Source organism: Lactuca sativa, chromosome 4 (genome assembly GCF_002870075.4).
Source record: "Lactuca sativa cultivar Salinas chromosome 4, Lsat_Salinas_v11, whole genome shotgun sequence".
Lineage (NCBI taxonomy): Eukaryota > Viridiplantae > Streptophyta > Magnoliopsida > Asterales > Asteraceae > Lactuca > Lactuca sativa.
In genome coordinates, this window is record NC_056626.2 from 233,982,668 (window position 1) to 233,997,286 (window position 14,619).

Consider the following 14,619-nt stretch of genomic DNA (forward strand, 5'->3'; position numbering starts at 1 on the left):
ATGGAATAAAAATATAAATGTATAAAAACCCTGTGCTGCCGACTAGTCGTCAGTATAGGATGTTTAAAAACTATGTCGTTTTCTTTTTCTGGCACTTGGGATAAAAATAAATGAAAAATCCTTTTTTTCTTACCTATACCGACGACACGTTGTCGGTATATATTTTCATATTACCGCCAACATTTTTGTCGTTCCCGCCAGACCTATGGCGACGACTTGGGGACGTTTGGTGTTTCCGAATCCAACTCTTATCGACCGTCATTACTTTTTAATTATAAAAAATTAGATTGTATACATAGTTACAATAAATGTACTTTTATTAGTTTAAATAATTTTATAATTTGTTTACTCTCAATAAACATACTTTTATTAGTATAAATATTTTTATATTTTCTTTTTATGTTGCTATTAGTAACGTTTGTTGATGTGTGATATTCCTCAATCGGTAAATACTTTCACCTTGTTGATTTCTTTATCACCAACCTTTTATGCAGCTTCCGACTATTTTTTTTTGCTGCTAACTTTACATTATTTAACTGGATTATCAATGTTGGGTTGTTATTTACATTATTTAATTGGATTTTCAATGTTAGGTTGTTATGACATTTGTGAAATATGATAACACAATATTACTCATATTGGGTTATAACCTGTGAAAACCATGGTTGATAAAAAAAATTAATAAAATAGAGTAAATAATTATTTAATCATACAACTGATAATAAATAAGTTATTTTTAACCAAAATATTTGTAAAAATTACATTGTGCAAAATAACTCAACCAAAAATTTTTAAGAGATACATAAATAAAATTCGATTGCATGCAAAACACAAACATGATAATGCTTTTTAACTAAAAAGAAAATCTACCCATAAATTTTTTTTAATTAACATGTTAATTGAAAAGGAAAGCGGTTTTGGAAAAAACTCCAATACTCTAATAGCCTTTTAAATTCTTAAAAACTATTTATTTGAAAAAACGTCTTTTGTGATGCTTTTAGCAAAATAACTTTTCTAAGGAAAAATAATAATAGAGTTATTCATAAAATATCACAAAGGTTAATATTTCAAGATAATCATATTTTTTCTGGATTTTAAAAATAACTACCAAGTACAAATTTCTTGAAAATCAGCCGCAAGTTTGTGTGAGCTAATTTTCATCTTAAATACTTATATTGTGGTGGTGGTGGGGGGGGGGGGGGGGGGGGAGGAGGAGGAGGAGGATTGGTTCCACTTCATTTGTTTTGGTGTCTTGGTGTATGCCAGGTAGTAGTTTTAGTGTGTGTTTGGTGTGCGTTTTTTTTTACCCCGGGTAGACATCTTTTTTAGGCATATAACTATGCTTGCATACTTTCGTGTGTTTCTTTCTAGTGTGTGTCGATTTAAAATGGGATGGGGGGAAATGTTATCTTGGTGTGTGTTTTTTTCTATTCGTGTTTGTCTATTCTTGCAGGTTCCCTCAATTCATTCTTGGTTTTGGAGGTAGTCGCATAACATCTTGCAGGATCTCTCAATTGCATTTCTTGGAGTTGGAGGTAGCTGCATAAATTTCATAAGGTCTATAAAAAATTGGGACACACGCAAGCACTCCTTGGAATTGGATATATATGCAGAATTTTCATAAAGGATCTCATATTCGCACCTGGAGGATCGTCAAGGAACATAAAATCCGGTAGAATCTGGTCTTTTGGAGGGGTAGTTTGCTTTGAAGCACAACTATCTCACCCGCTGTGCAAAACTACCCTGTCGGTGTTGCTTCAATCAAAGGTCGTCGATGCCTCAAGCACTCTAGGCGGAGAATCTGGTTTTAAACATATTTTGGATTCCAATTAAATTTCCTAGATCAACATTAGCTTAGTCTAGACCGTCTTATCTACATCTATTCTCTCTCTCTTCTTAATTCATCTCCTATATGTACTGTGATCGCCCAACGTCCTGCTGGCTTCTTTTAATGAATGATTTATCCTTGCCGTTCAAAAAAAAAAACTTATATTGAAATGTGAATTTCTTGTTCCGCGATTCATCAAAACAAAATTTATAATATAAAAAATGTTTATTATATAAAAAAAAACTTTATATGTTGACTTTTCAGTTTGGGAAAAAAAATCAAATTTTTACTTATTTTTTGTTATTTTAGCCTAAAACCGGTTACCAACGGTTGAACTAGGTGTATTCCACAAAGACCCTACATTTTATAGATTCATGTTTTTCATTATTTATAAATATTTAACTAGGAGTACTAAACTTAAATTGGGTTACCATGAGGGTTAAGATATAACATGTTGTTAAAGATAAATTTTAGAGTTATGAATTCGTTTATGAATTTTGGGTCGGTTGAGGCTATTGAATATCTTTTACCATATTAGATTCTATCATGAATATCTTTTTGTGAGTGTTCTTTATATATTCACTATAGAATAAATTAATATGATTTATATTGGAATAATATTCATTATTCGAGTACGTTTGATGTATATACTATATTACAGTTTTTTACAAATTAATATTTGATGATATTGTTAAATTGTGTTATTAGTTGGTATTTACACAAGAATTTATGGATGAAAATCATAAAGACTATATTTGTATAAACTATACCATTAAATTGTGTTATATATAATGACTATATAAGCATACATACATACATATATATATATATATATATATATATATATATATATATATATATATATATATATATATAAAACAAACAATACAATTTGAAAAAAAAATTAGAAAAATACAACAAACAACAACACAATCACATATACATACACACACACACACAGATATATATATATATATATATATATATATATATATATATATATATATATATATATATATATATATATATATATATATATATATATATATAAACAAACAATTTCAACACAATTCAAATTCAATTTCAAAAAAAATTAGAAGAAAAAATTAACCTTTTGTTCTTGTGATGTTCTGTTTTTTTTTGCTAGTCAAATAAGCAAGGTGGTGGCTGGTGGTGATTTCAGGCGGCAACACTAGGTGGTGGAAGGTGAGGCAGTCACTAGATCGGTGGAGCTTCACCACCGGTTGCTACACACAAAAAAACCCCAAATTAGGGGTAAAAATCAATATCAAACAACAATAAAAAACAAATTAGGGGTAGAAACGACCTTGGATTGGGTTAATTGCCGGAAATTGAAGTTGGGGAGCCGATTTCGTCGCTTGGGAGGAGAGGATGCAGAAACAATCGCTATGTGCAAATGAAAGAAAGCTGGGTATCTGTTTTAGGGTATACCCTTATGCCAACGACATGTCGTCGGCATAGGGTCGACATAAACGACGACATATAATTTAATCATGGAATAAAAATATAAATGTATAAAAACCCTGTGCTGCCGACTAGTCGTCAGTATAGGATGTTTAAAAACTATGTCGTTTTCTTTTTCTGGCACTTGGGATAAAAATAAATGAAAAATCCTTTTTTTCTTACCTATACCGACGACACGTTGTCGGTATATATTTTCATATTACCGCCAACATTTTTGTCGTTCCCGCCAGACCTATGGCGACGACTTGGGGACGTTTGGTGTTTCCGAATCCAACTCTTATCGACCGTCATTACTTTTTAATTATAAAAAATTAGATTGTATACATAGTTACAATAAATGTACTTTTATTAGTTTAAATAATTTTATAATTTGTTTACTCTCAATAAACATACTTTTATTAGTATAAATATTTTTATATTTTCTTTTTATGTTGCTATTAGTAACGTTTGTTGATGTGTGATATTCCTCAATCGGTAAATACTTTCACCTTGTTGATTTCTTTATCACCAACCTTTTATGCAGCTTCCGACTATTTTTTTTTGCTGCTAACTTTACATTATTTAACTGGATTATCAATGTTGGGTTGTTATTTACATTATTTAATTGGATTTTCACTGTTAGGTTGTTATGACATTTGTGAAATATGATAACACAATATTACTCATATTAAGTTATAACCTGTGAAAACCGTGGTTGATAAAAAAAATTAATAGAATAGAATAAATAATTATTTATTCATACAACTGATAATAAATAAGTTATTTTTAACCAAAATATTTGTAAAAATTACATTGTGCAAAATAACTCAACCAAAAATATTTAAGAGATACATAAATAAAATTCGATTGCATGCAAATCACAAACATGATAATGCTTTTTAACTAAAAAGAAAATCTACCCATAAATTTTTTTTAATTAACATGTTAATTGAAAAGGAAAGCGGTTTTGGAAAAAACTCCAATACTCTAATAGCCTTTTAAATTCTTAAAAACTATTTATTTGAAAAAACGTCTTTTGTGATGCTTTTAGCAAAATAACTTTTCTAAGGAAAAATAATAATAGAGTTATTCATAAAATATCACAAAGGTTAATATTTCAAGATAATCATATTTTTTCTGGATTTTAAAAATAACTACCAAGTACCAATTTCTTGAAAATCAGCCGCAAGTTTGTGTGAGCTACTTTTCATCTTAAATACTTATATTGTGGTGTGGGGGGGGGGGGGGGGGGGGGGGGGGAGGGGAGGAGGAGGAGGATTGGTTCCACTTCATTTGTTTTGGTGTCTTGGTGTATGCCAGGTAGTAGTTTTAGTGTGTGTTTGGTGTGCGTTTTTTTTTTTTACCCCGGGTAGACATCTTTTTTAGGCATATAACTATGCTTGCATACTTTCGTGTGTTTCTTTATAGTGTGTGTCGATTTAAAATGGGATGGGGGGAAATGTTATCTTGGTGTGTGTTTTTTTCTATTCGTGTTTGTCTATTCTTGCAGGTTCCCTCAATTCATTCTTGGTTTTGGAGGTAGTCGCATAACATCTTGCAGGATCTCTCAATTGCATTTCTTGGAGTTGGAGGTAGCTGCATAAATTTCATAAGGTCTATAAAAAATTGGGACACACGCAAGCACTCCTTGGAATTGGATATATATGCAGAATTTTCATAAAGGATCTCATATTCGCACCTGGAGGATCGTCAAGGAACATAAAATCCGGTAGAATCTGGTCTTTTGGAGGGGTAGTTTGCTTTGAAGCACAACTATCTCACCCGCTGTGCAAAACTACCCTGTCGGTGTTGCTTCAATCAAAGGTCGTCGATGCCTCAAGCACTCTAGGCGGAGAATCTGGTTTTAAACATATTTTGGATTCCAATTAAATTTCCTAGATCAACATTAGCTTAGTCTAGACCGTCTTATCTACATCTATTCTCTCTCTCTTCTTAATTCATCTCCTATATGTACTGTGATCGCCCAACGTCCTGCTGGCTTCTTTTAATGAATGATTTATCCTTGCCGTTCAAAAAAAAAAAATACTTATATTGAAATGTGAATTTCTTGTTCCGCGATTCATCAAAACAAAATTTATAATATAAAAAATGTTTATTATATAAAAAAAAAATTTTTATGTTGACTTTTCTGTTTTGGAAAAAAAATCAAATTTTTACTTATTTTTTGTTATTTCAACCTAAAACCGGTTACCAACGGTTAAACTAGGTGTATTCCACAAAGACCCTACATTTTATAGATTCATGTTTTTCATTATTTATAAATATTTAACTAGGAGTACTAAACTTAAATTGGGTTACCATGAGGGTTAAGATATAACATGTTGTTAAAGATAAATTTTAGAGTTATGAATTCGTTTATGAATTTTTGGTCGGTTGAGGCTATTGAATATCTTTTACCATATTGGATTCAATCATGAATATCTTTTTGTGAGTGTTCTTTATATATTCACTATAGAATAAATTAATATGAATTATATTGGAATAATATTCATTATTCGAGTACGTTTGATGTATATACTATATTACGTTTTTGACAAATTAATATTTGATGATATTGTTAAATTGTGTTATTAGTTGGAATTTACACAAGAATTTATGGATGAAAATCATAAAGTATATATTTGTATAAACTATACCATTAAATTGTGTTATATATAAAGATTATATATACATACATACATACATACATATATATATATATATATATATATATATATATATATATATATATATATATATATATATAAAACAAACAATACAATTAGAAAAAAAATTAGAAAAAAACAACAAACAACAACACAATCACATATATATACAACACAATCACACACACACACACACATATATATATATATATATATATATATATATATATATATATATATAGACAAACAATTTCAACACAATTCAAATTCAATTTCAAAAAAAATTAGAAAAAAAAAACTAACCTTTTGTTCTTGTGATGTTCTGTTTTTTTTGCTAGTCAAAGAAGCAAGGTGGTGATTTCAGGCGGCAACACTAGGTGGTGGAAGGTGAGCCAGTAACTAGATCAGTGGAGCTTCACCACCGGTTGCTACACATAAAAAAACCCCAAATTAGGGGTAAAAATCAATATCAAACAACAATAAAAAACAAATTAGGGGTAGAAATGACCTAGGATTGGGTTAATCGCCGGAAATTGAAGCTGGGTAGCCGATTTCGTCGCATGGGAGGAGAGGATGCAGAAGCAATCGCTGTGTGCAAATGAAAGAAAGTTGGGTATATGTTTTAGGGTATATCGACAAAACCGACGACATATCATTTAATCATGGAATAAAAATATAAATGTAAATTAAAAACCCTGTGCTGCCGACTTGTCGTCGGTATAGGATGTTCAAAAACTACGTCGTTTTCTTTTTCTGGCACTTGGGATAAAAATAAATGAAAAATCCTTTTTTTCTTACCTATACCGACGACACATTGTCGGTATATATTTTCATATTACCACCAACATTTTCGTCGTTCCCGCCAGACCTATGGCGACGACTTGGGGACGTTCGGTGTTCCCGAATCCAACTCTTATCGTTCGTCATTACTTTTTAATTATAAAAAGTTAGATTGTATACATAGTTACAATAAATGTACTTCTATTAGTTTAAATACTTTTATATTTTGTTTACTCTCAATAATCATACTTTTATTAGTTTAAATATTTTTATATTTTCTTTTTATGTTGCTATTAGTAACGTTTGTTGATGTGTGATTTTCCTCAATCGGTAAATACTTTCACCTTGTTGATTTCTTTATCACCAACTTTTTATGCAGCTTCCGACTATTTCTTTTGCTGCTGACTTTACATTATTTAACTGGATTATCAATGTTGGGTTGTTATTTACATTATTTAATTGGATTTTCAATGTTAGGTTGTTATGACATTTGTGAAATATGATAAAACAATATTACTCATATTAGGTTATAACCTGTGAAAACCGTGGTTGATAAAAAAAATTAATAGAATAGAATAAATAATTATTTAATCATACAATTGATAATAAATAAGCTATTTTTCACCAAAATATGTGTAAAAATTACATTGTGCAAAATAACTCAACCAAAAATTTTTAAGAGATACATAAATAAAATTCGATTGCATGAAAAACACAAACATGACAATGCTTTTTAACTAAAAAGAAAATATACCCATAAATTGTTTTTAATTAACATGTTAATTGAAAAGGAAAGCGGTTTTGGAAAAAACTCCAATACTCCAATAGCCTTTTAAATTCTTAAAAACTATTTATTTAAAAAAACGTATTTTGTGATGCTTTTAGCAAAATAACTTTTCTAAGGGAAAATAATAATAGAGTTATTCATAAATTATCACAAAGGTTAATATTTCAAGATAATCATATTTTTTCTGGATTTTAAAAATAACTACCAATTTCTTGAAAATCAGCCGCAAGTTTGTGTGAGCTACTTTTCATCTTAAATACTTATATTGTGGGGGGGGGGGGGGGGGGGGGGGGGGGGGGATTGGTTCCACTTCATTTGTTTTGGTGTCTAGGTGTATGCCAGGTAGTATTTTTAGTGTGTTTGGTGTGCGTTTTTTTCTTTACCCCGGGTAGGCATCTTTTTTAGGCATATAACTATGCTTGGCATTCTTTCGTGTGTTTCTTTCTAGTGTGTGTCGATTTAAAATGGGATGGGGGGAAATGTTATCTTGGTGTGTGTTTTTCTCTATTCGTGTTTGTCTATTCTTGCAGGTTCCCTCAATTCATTCTTGGTTTTGGAGGTAGTCGCATAACATCTTGCAGGATCTCTCAATTGCATTTCTTGGAGTTGGAGGTAGCTGCATAAATTTCATAAGGTCTATAAAAAATTAGGACACACGCATGCACTCCTTGGAATTGGATATATATGCAGAATTTTCATAAAGGATCTCATATTCGCACCTGGAGGATCATCAAGGAACATAAAATCCGGTAGAATCTAGTCTTCTGGAGGGATAGTTTGCTTTGAAGCACAACCATCTCACCCGCTGTGCAAAACTACCCTGTCGGTGTTGCTTCAATCAAAGGTCTTCGATGCCTCAAGCACTCTAGGCGGAGAATCTGGTTGTAAACATGTTTTGGATTCCAATTAAATTTCCTAGATCAACATTAGCTTAGTCTAGGCTATCTTATCTACATCTATTCTCTCTCTCTTCTTAATTCATCTCCTGTATGTACTGTGATCGCCCAGCGTCCTGCTGACTTCTTTTAATGAATGTTTTATCCTTGCCGTTCAAAAAAATTACTTATATTGAAATGTGAATTTCTTGTTCCGCGATTCATCAAAACAAAATTTATAATATAAAAAATGTTTATTATATAAAAAAACCTTTATATGTTGACTTTTCTATTTTGGAAAAAAAAAATCAAATTTTTACTTATTTTTTGTTATTTCAGCCTAAAACCGGTTACCAACGGTTAAACTAGGTGTATTCCACAAAGACCCTACATTTTATAGATTCATGTTTTTCATTATTTATAAAAATTTAACTAGGAGTACTAAACTTAAATTGGGTTACCATGAGGGTTAAGATATAACATGTTGTTAAAGATAAATTTTAGAGTTATGAATTCATTTATGAATTTTGGATCGGTTGAGGCTATTGAATATCTTTTACCATATTAGATTCGATCATGAATATCTTTTTGTGAGTGTTCTTTATATATTCACTATAGAATAAATTAATATGATTTATATTGGAATAATATTCATTATTCGAGTACGTTTGATGTATATACTATATTACGTTTTTTACAAATTAATATTTGTTGATATTGTTAAATTGTGTTATTAGTTGGAATTTACACAAGAATTTATGGATGAAAATCATAAAGACTATATTTGTATAAACTATACCATTAAATTGTGTTATATATAAAGACTATATATATATATATATATATATATATATATATATATATATATATATATATATATAACAAACAATACAATTAGAAAAAAAATTAGAAAAAAACAACAAACAACAACACAATCACATATATATACAACACAAGCACGCACGCACACACACACACACACACACATATATATATATATATATATATATATATATATATATATATATATATATACAAACAACAAACAATTTCAACACAATTCAAATTCAATTTAAAAAAAATTAGAAAAAAAAACTAACCTTTTGTTCTTGTGATGTTCTGTTTTTTTTTTTGCTAGTCAAAGAAGCAAGGTGTTGGCTGGTGGTGATTTCAGGCGGCAACACTAGGTGGTGGAAGGTGAGGCAGTCACTAGATTGGTAGAGCTTCACCACAGGTTGCTACACACAAAAAAACACCAAATTAGGGGTAAAAATCAATATCAAACAACAATAAAAAACAAATTAGGGGTAGTAACGACCTTGGATTGGGTTAATCGCCGGAAATTGAAGCTGGGTAGCCGATTTCGTCGCTTGGGAGGAGAGGATGCAGAAAAAATCGTTGTGTGCAAATGAAAGAAAGTTGCGTATCTGTTTTAGGGTATACCCCTATGCCGACGACATGTCGTCGGCATAGGGTCGACATAAACGACGACGTATCATTTAATCCTGGAATAAAAATATAAATGTAAATTAAAAATCCTGTGCCGACGACTTGTCGTCGGTATAGGATGTTCAAAAACTACGTCGTTTTCTTTTTCTGGCACTTGGAATAAAAATAAATGAAAAATCCTTTTTTTCTTACCTATACCGACGACACGTCGTCAGTATATATTTTCATATTACCGCCAACATTTTCGTCGATCCCGCCAGACCTATGGCGACGACTTGTCGTCTGCACAGATATAGCGGTCAAAGAAAGTTGGTCAAACGTTCCAAAAGCTATGGCGACAACTTGTCGTCGGCATAGGTTGACCTGTAGCGAGGACTTCCGGCGTCGGGATAGGTGTCGTCGGCTTAGCTTGGTATTCTTGTAGTGAAATAGTTGAGATAAGGTATAAAATCAGCAAGAACAAATGCCCCCATTAACTCAAAGAGCTTCCTTACCACAGCCTGAAATTGAACCCCTTCTTCATGATTTGGTGAAAACCTCTTTCCTGTAATAATCCTAACCATAATATTTAAAACAAATTTCCCAAACCATTGACTCATCTCCAGGACTCCACCTTTACCATCTGTGACTGTGACTCTGAACTTTCAGTAAGTTTATTCATTACCCACCCATCATATAACTCTTTAACGGATGCTCTAAATTCTGAAGCTCGAATATGTACAATCATTTCAACTCTTTGTTGAGAAAGAACCTCCGACACGACCATCTTGCGCATTTTTCGCCAATAGTCCCCATATGGAGCCAGGCCAAACACGACATTATTATACGCCATGGTTTTTGATGCCTCTGTTTTCGGTCGACTTGCGAAGGCCTTGTCATTGGTAGTAAAGCAGTCCTTAGCAATCGTTGCATCACCCAATACCAAGCCTTGATGAACACCAAGCTTGATGGAGATAGGGCCATGTTTTCCATGTCACCTAAAACCTTGTGAGGTAGCTCAGGTCCACGTAAAAGGTGTAAGTGTCCGATTATTGGCCATGCCCCTTTTGCTTGTGGTGGCTTTAGGTTCTTCCCTGTGTTTTCCTTCTCTCTGTGGAGGATAGGGCACGGCCGGTCCAGACGGTGGGCAACCCGGGCAACCGCTCAGGGCCACGACTCCAGGGGGCCCAAAATTTATGGGCTATGTAATTTATATATATATATATATATATATATATATATATATATATATATATATATATATATATATATATATATATATATATATATATATATATATAAAAGTACCTAAATGATTTTTAAGACCTAAAGTTTGTTGAAACTCAATTTAGCTCAAAATATAAACACTTTAGTTTGCTTGTTATTTCTATTTGAAAACGTCTATATTTAAGAGTAATGATATTTTTTTGAATCGTTATTATATTTGTATTTGAGGGGTCTTTTTGTTTCTTTTCGCCCCGGGCCCCATATATGTTTGGACAGGCCCTGGGATCGGGAATAGCAAACAGTGTACAAGAATAGAGACAAAGATTGTTGCAACAATAGCTGATACTAAGAGGTAGAACTCCATGGCTGAGTGAGCAAATTGAATGCATGGTTGTATTTTCCGATAGATAATAGCATTAAATTCTTATGGTGATCCTTAAAAGATCAATCATGTCAACCATTAACAATAAAGTGGATCCTATGGATTTATATCTACTTCTACATCAATTTGTTCTTGAATTTTCAACTTTTGGAATTGAATTTTCAATCAATGAACTTTCATGCTCAATTTGCGAGTAGAAAATATCAAGTTTCCTAGGAACAATATAACATATATTGTCATATTTAGCAATATTGATTTTAATCAGGTCTCATTTTCTCTAATCAAAATAGACTTAGAATAGGAGTCTGAATGGAATGCAGCACAGAGTATCAGAGATTGAAAATGATGTAAATGAATCTTTGAAGAAAGATAATCAGAGACCAAATGAATCTTTACTATTCATAATTCGGTTTCTATATATCTTTAAATTTGGATTTTTCTTTAAGTTTAATGATTGGAATCTTACCCCATTCTGGTGACATGTTATCTGTAAACTCTGTCCTAGAAATCAAACCTGTTCCAAGAATCTACAAAAAAAGAAATAACCAACAAAAATAGCCCAATTAAATCTTTTTGGTGTTTGGTTTGTTCGATTCCATGGGATTTGGAATTCCATTCCATTGTTTGGTTGTAAAAGACTATGGAATTGAATTCAGTTGGGATTCACAAAATCCTTTTTGATTCAAACATTTCATTCTATGTCCCAAGGAATTCTCCTTGTTAGGAATACATATTTTTTCAAAGGGTAATTATCATTGCTTATAATATTCAAAACCTGAATTCCATTTTTTGTTCTACAAAAACGAGTAGTTTTGCTATTTATCATTTATATTCATTTAAAAAAACAGAAATATACAAAGGAATGGAACTGAATTCCATTCCAATTCTGTCAACAAAACATGTGACAAAATATCAATTCTTTCAAATTTCAACCAAACCAAACACCAAAAAGATTTAAATGAAGTTTTGGTGATATTATGAACAAAGAACAAATAAATAGCTGTCATGTTGCTGTAAGTTCGTCTCAGTTGTCCAGTATTTTCAAGTTTCAACCATTGATTAGATTATCAAGTAAATTACATTTTTGTCCCTGTCCTCCACTGATGTTTTGGATCTAGTTCAACAATGAATCTTTTTTTTTTTTTCCTTTTTGGTCCCTCGACTATAATGATATTTTTAGATCTTGTACAACAAGGAACCTTTTTTATTTTCCTTTTGTCCCTGTTTCAACCAAATCATTCCCGAAAATGGAAAAAAAAATAATCCTCTTTGGATCAAATCTAAAAATATTGCTATAACACAGGGAATAAAGATGTAATCGTAAGCTGATTTCAACTGTATATATGTGTCTATTGTCTACCTTCCATTATTTTTAGTGGGAATCAAATAGATGTTTCATATATCAATGGATGTCCACGTGATACAAGTAGGATTGCAAAGCTAAACACAGACCTGAGGGGGATATTCCATGGAAAAATTGGCAGCTCAATAGAAAATTACAAAAAGGTTAATCATTATGGATAAGCACAGGTGAAGAATAGAAAGAAAATGACAATTGGAGTAAAGAAATCTTTAAAGCTAGAATGGCAAATGTAAGTGCTTTAGAAGTTTCTTTGAATGTGGGAAGGAATCATAAGAACTGTGAGATACCAATAAGATCTTCTCATGAATTGGAAGATGATAAAATTGTTTGTGATGCTAAAGAAGTTGTAGGTGAAACAAAAGTTGTAGAACATCCAACAAGGTCTTCTGATGAGATTGAAAATGATGTAAATAAATCTATGAAGAAAGATAGACAAGGATCAAATATTTTTTTGTACTTGAAACTTGTGAAAATAAGGAGACAATCAAAGATGACATGCACACAGAGTCAAAGGAGAATCAAGATGAGGTGGGACCCAATAATTCTAATAATCTTGCTGAAGAAACCAACAACTTAGCTTTGTATCAGAAGGTGGAAAATGAAAAGAAAACATCCCATGATTATGATGAAAATGGTTATGAGAAGAGATTTAGTGAAGCATTGGGGTTATTGGAAAATACAAGGTAGGAAGTTCTTGAACACTGAGGAAGTAGTAATTGCAGAGATTCATGAATCAAATAGTGATGATGAAGCAAGTGAGAAAGTGGTTGAGGAAGAAAAGAAGTGAAGGAGGAAAGTGACACTGATAGCCACATGGAAGAAGACACAAAAGAAGTTTTATGATGTTTGTGATGTGGAAATAATTGAGAATTCATCGAGTGATTATGATGATGCAGAAGAAAGTGAGAGCATCCATAGCTTCCATGGTGCAAATCGTATAGAAATTGAAATAGAAGAAGCCTACAAAGTTGACCAAAGTGACAACAATGTGGAATCAGGTCAAGAAGTTGATGGTGTCAGCAATAGCTCACCACAAGCTACATTAGAAGACACAGAAACAATAATTATGAAAAATCTAAATCATGTTCAGATATGATACATGGTATGGAAGAAATTAAACCAGAGTGCCGGATAATGATTTATAAGATATACTTAAGTATTTGACTTCGAAATTAAACCATTCCCTTAAGTTAGAAGAATAATATAAATAGAATGTCATGAAGAATTTAAATAAACAAAATTATATTTATAAGATATCCCTAAGAGTTTAACTGTGACCAGAAATAACTTGTAGGTATATTATTTTCAACTTTTATGATAACAAATGTTTGCTAATAGACAAAGAATCACCCTAAAATACATATAGTCACAAACATTTTATTTTTGCATGTAGTCACATGTTTAATCATTTATAATGATTGTTGTTTACATTTAATCACATAATAAATTCAACCATCATCATACATTATTTATAATAACATTGATATTTTACAACTTTGTACCGACAAATTATAAGTTATTTTTATTATGAATATTGTTTACTTTTAGTGACAAAACGAGTATTAAATTATGACCATAACCCTTTGGTTGCTTAAATAAATTTTCGTCACTATATAACCTATACCTTCACGTTTTTTTCGTATGACTAATTCCAATATACGATTTAGTCACTTAACATTATACTTCATCACCTTGTATGTTTTACGTCTCACTTAATAATTGTCACAAGGTAAATGTACGTATCAATGTAAAAACCGTTATAAATGATGCAATTTTGCCAGGATTCTCGATCATGTCAATATTCACTACAAGAAGAAAG

At 31.4% G+C, this 14,619-nt stretch overlaps 1 pseudogene; it reads right to left on the reverse strand.

The window, feature by feature from the left end:
* Window positions 1-11,419, reverse strand: part of LOC128133595 (cytochrome P450 CYP82D47-like) — a 47,633-nt pseudogene extending 36,214 nt beyond the window's left edge.
* Between the last annotated feature and the right edge of the window lie 3,200 nt (window positions 11,420-14,619).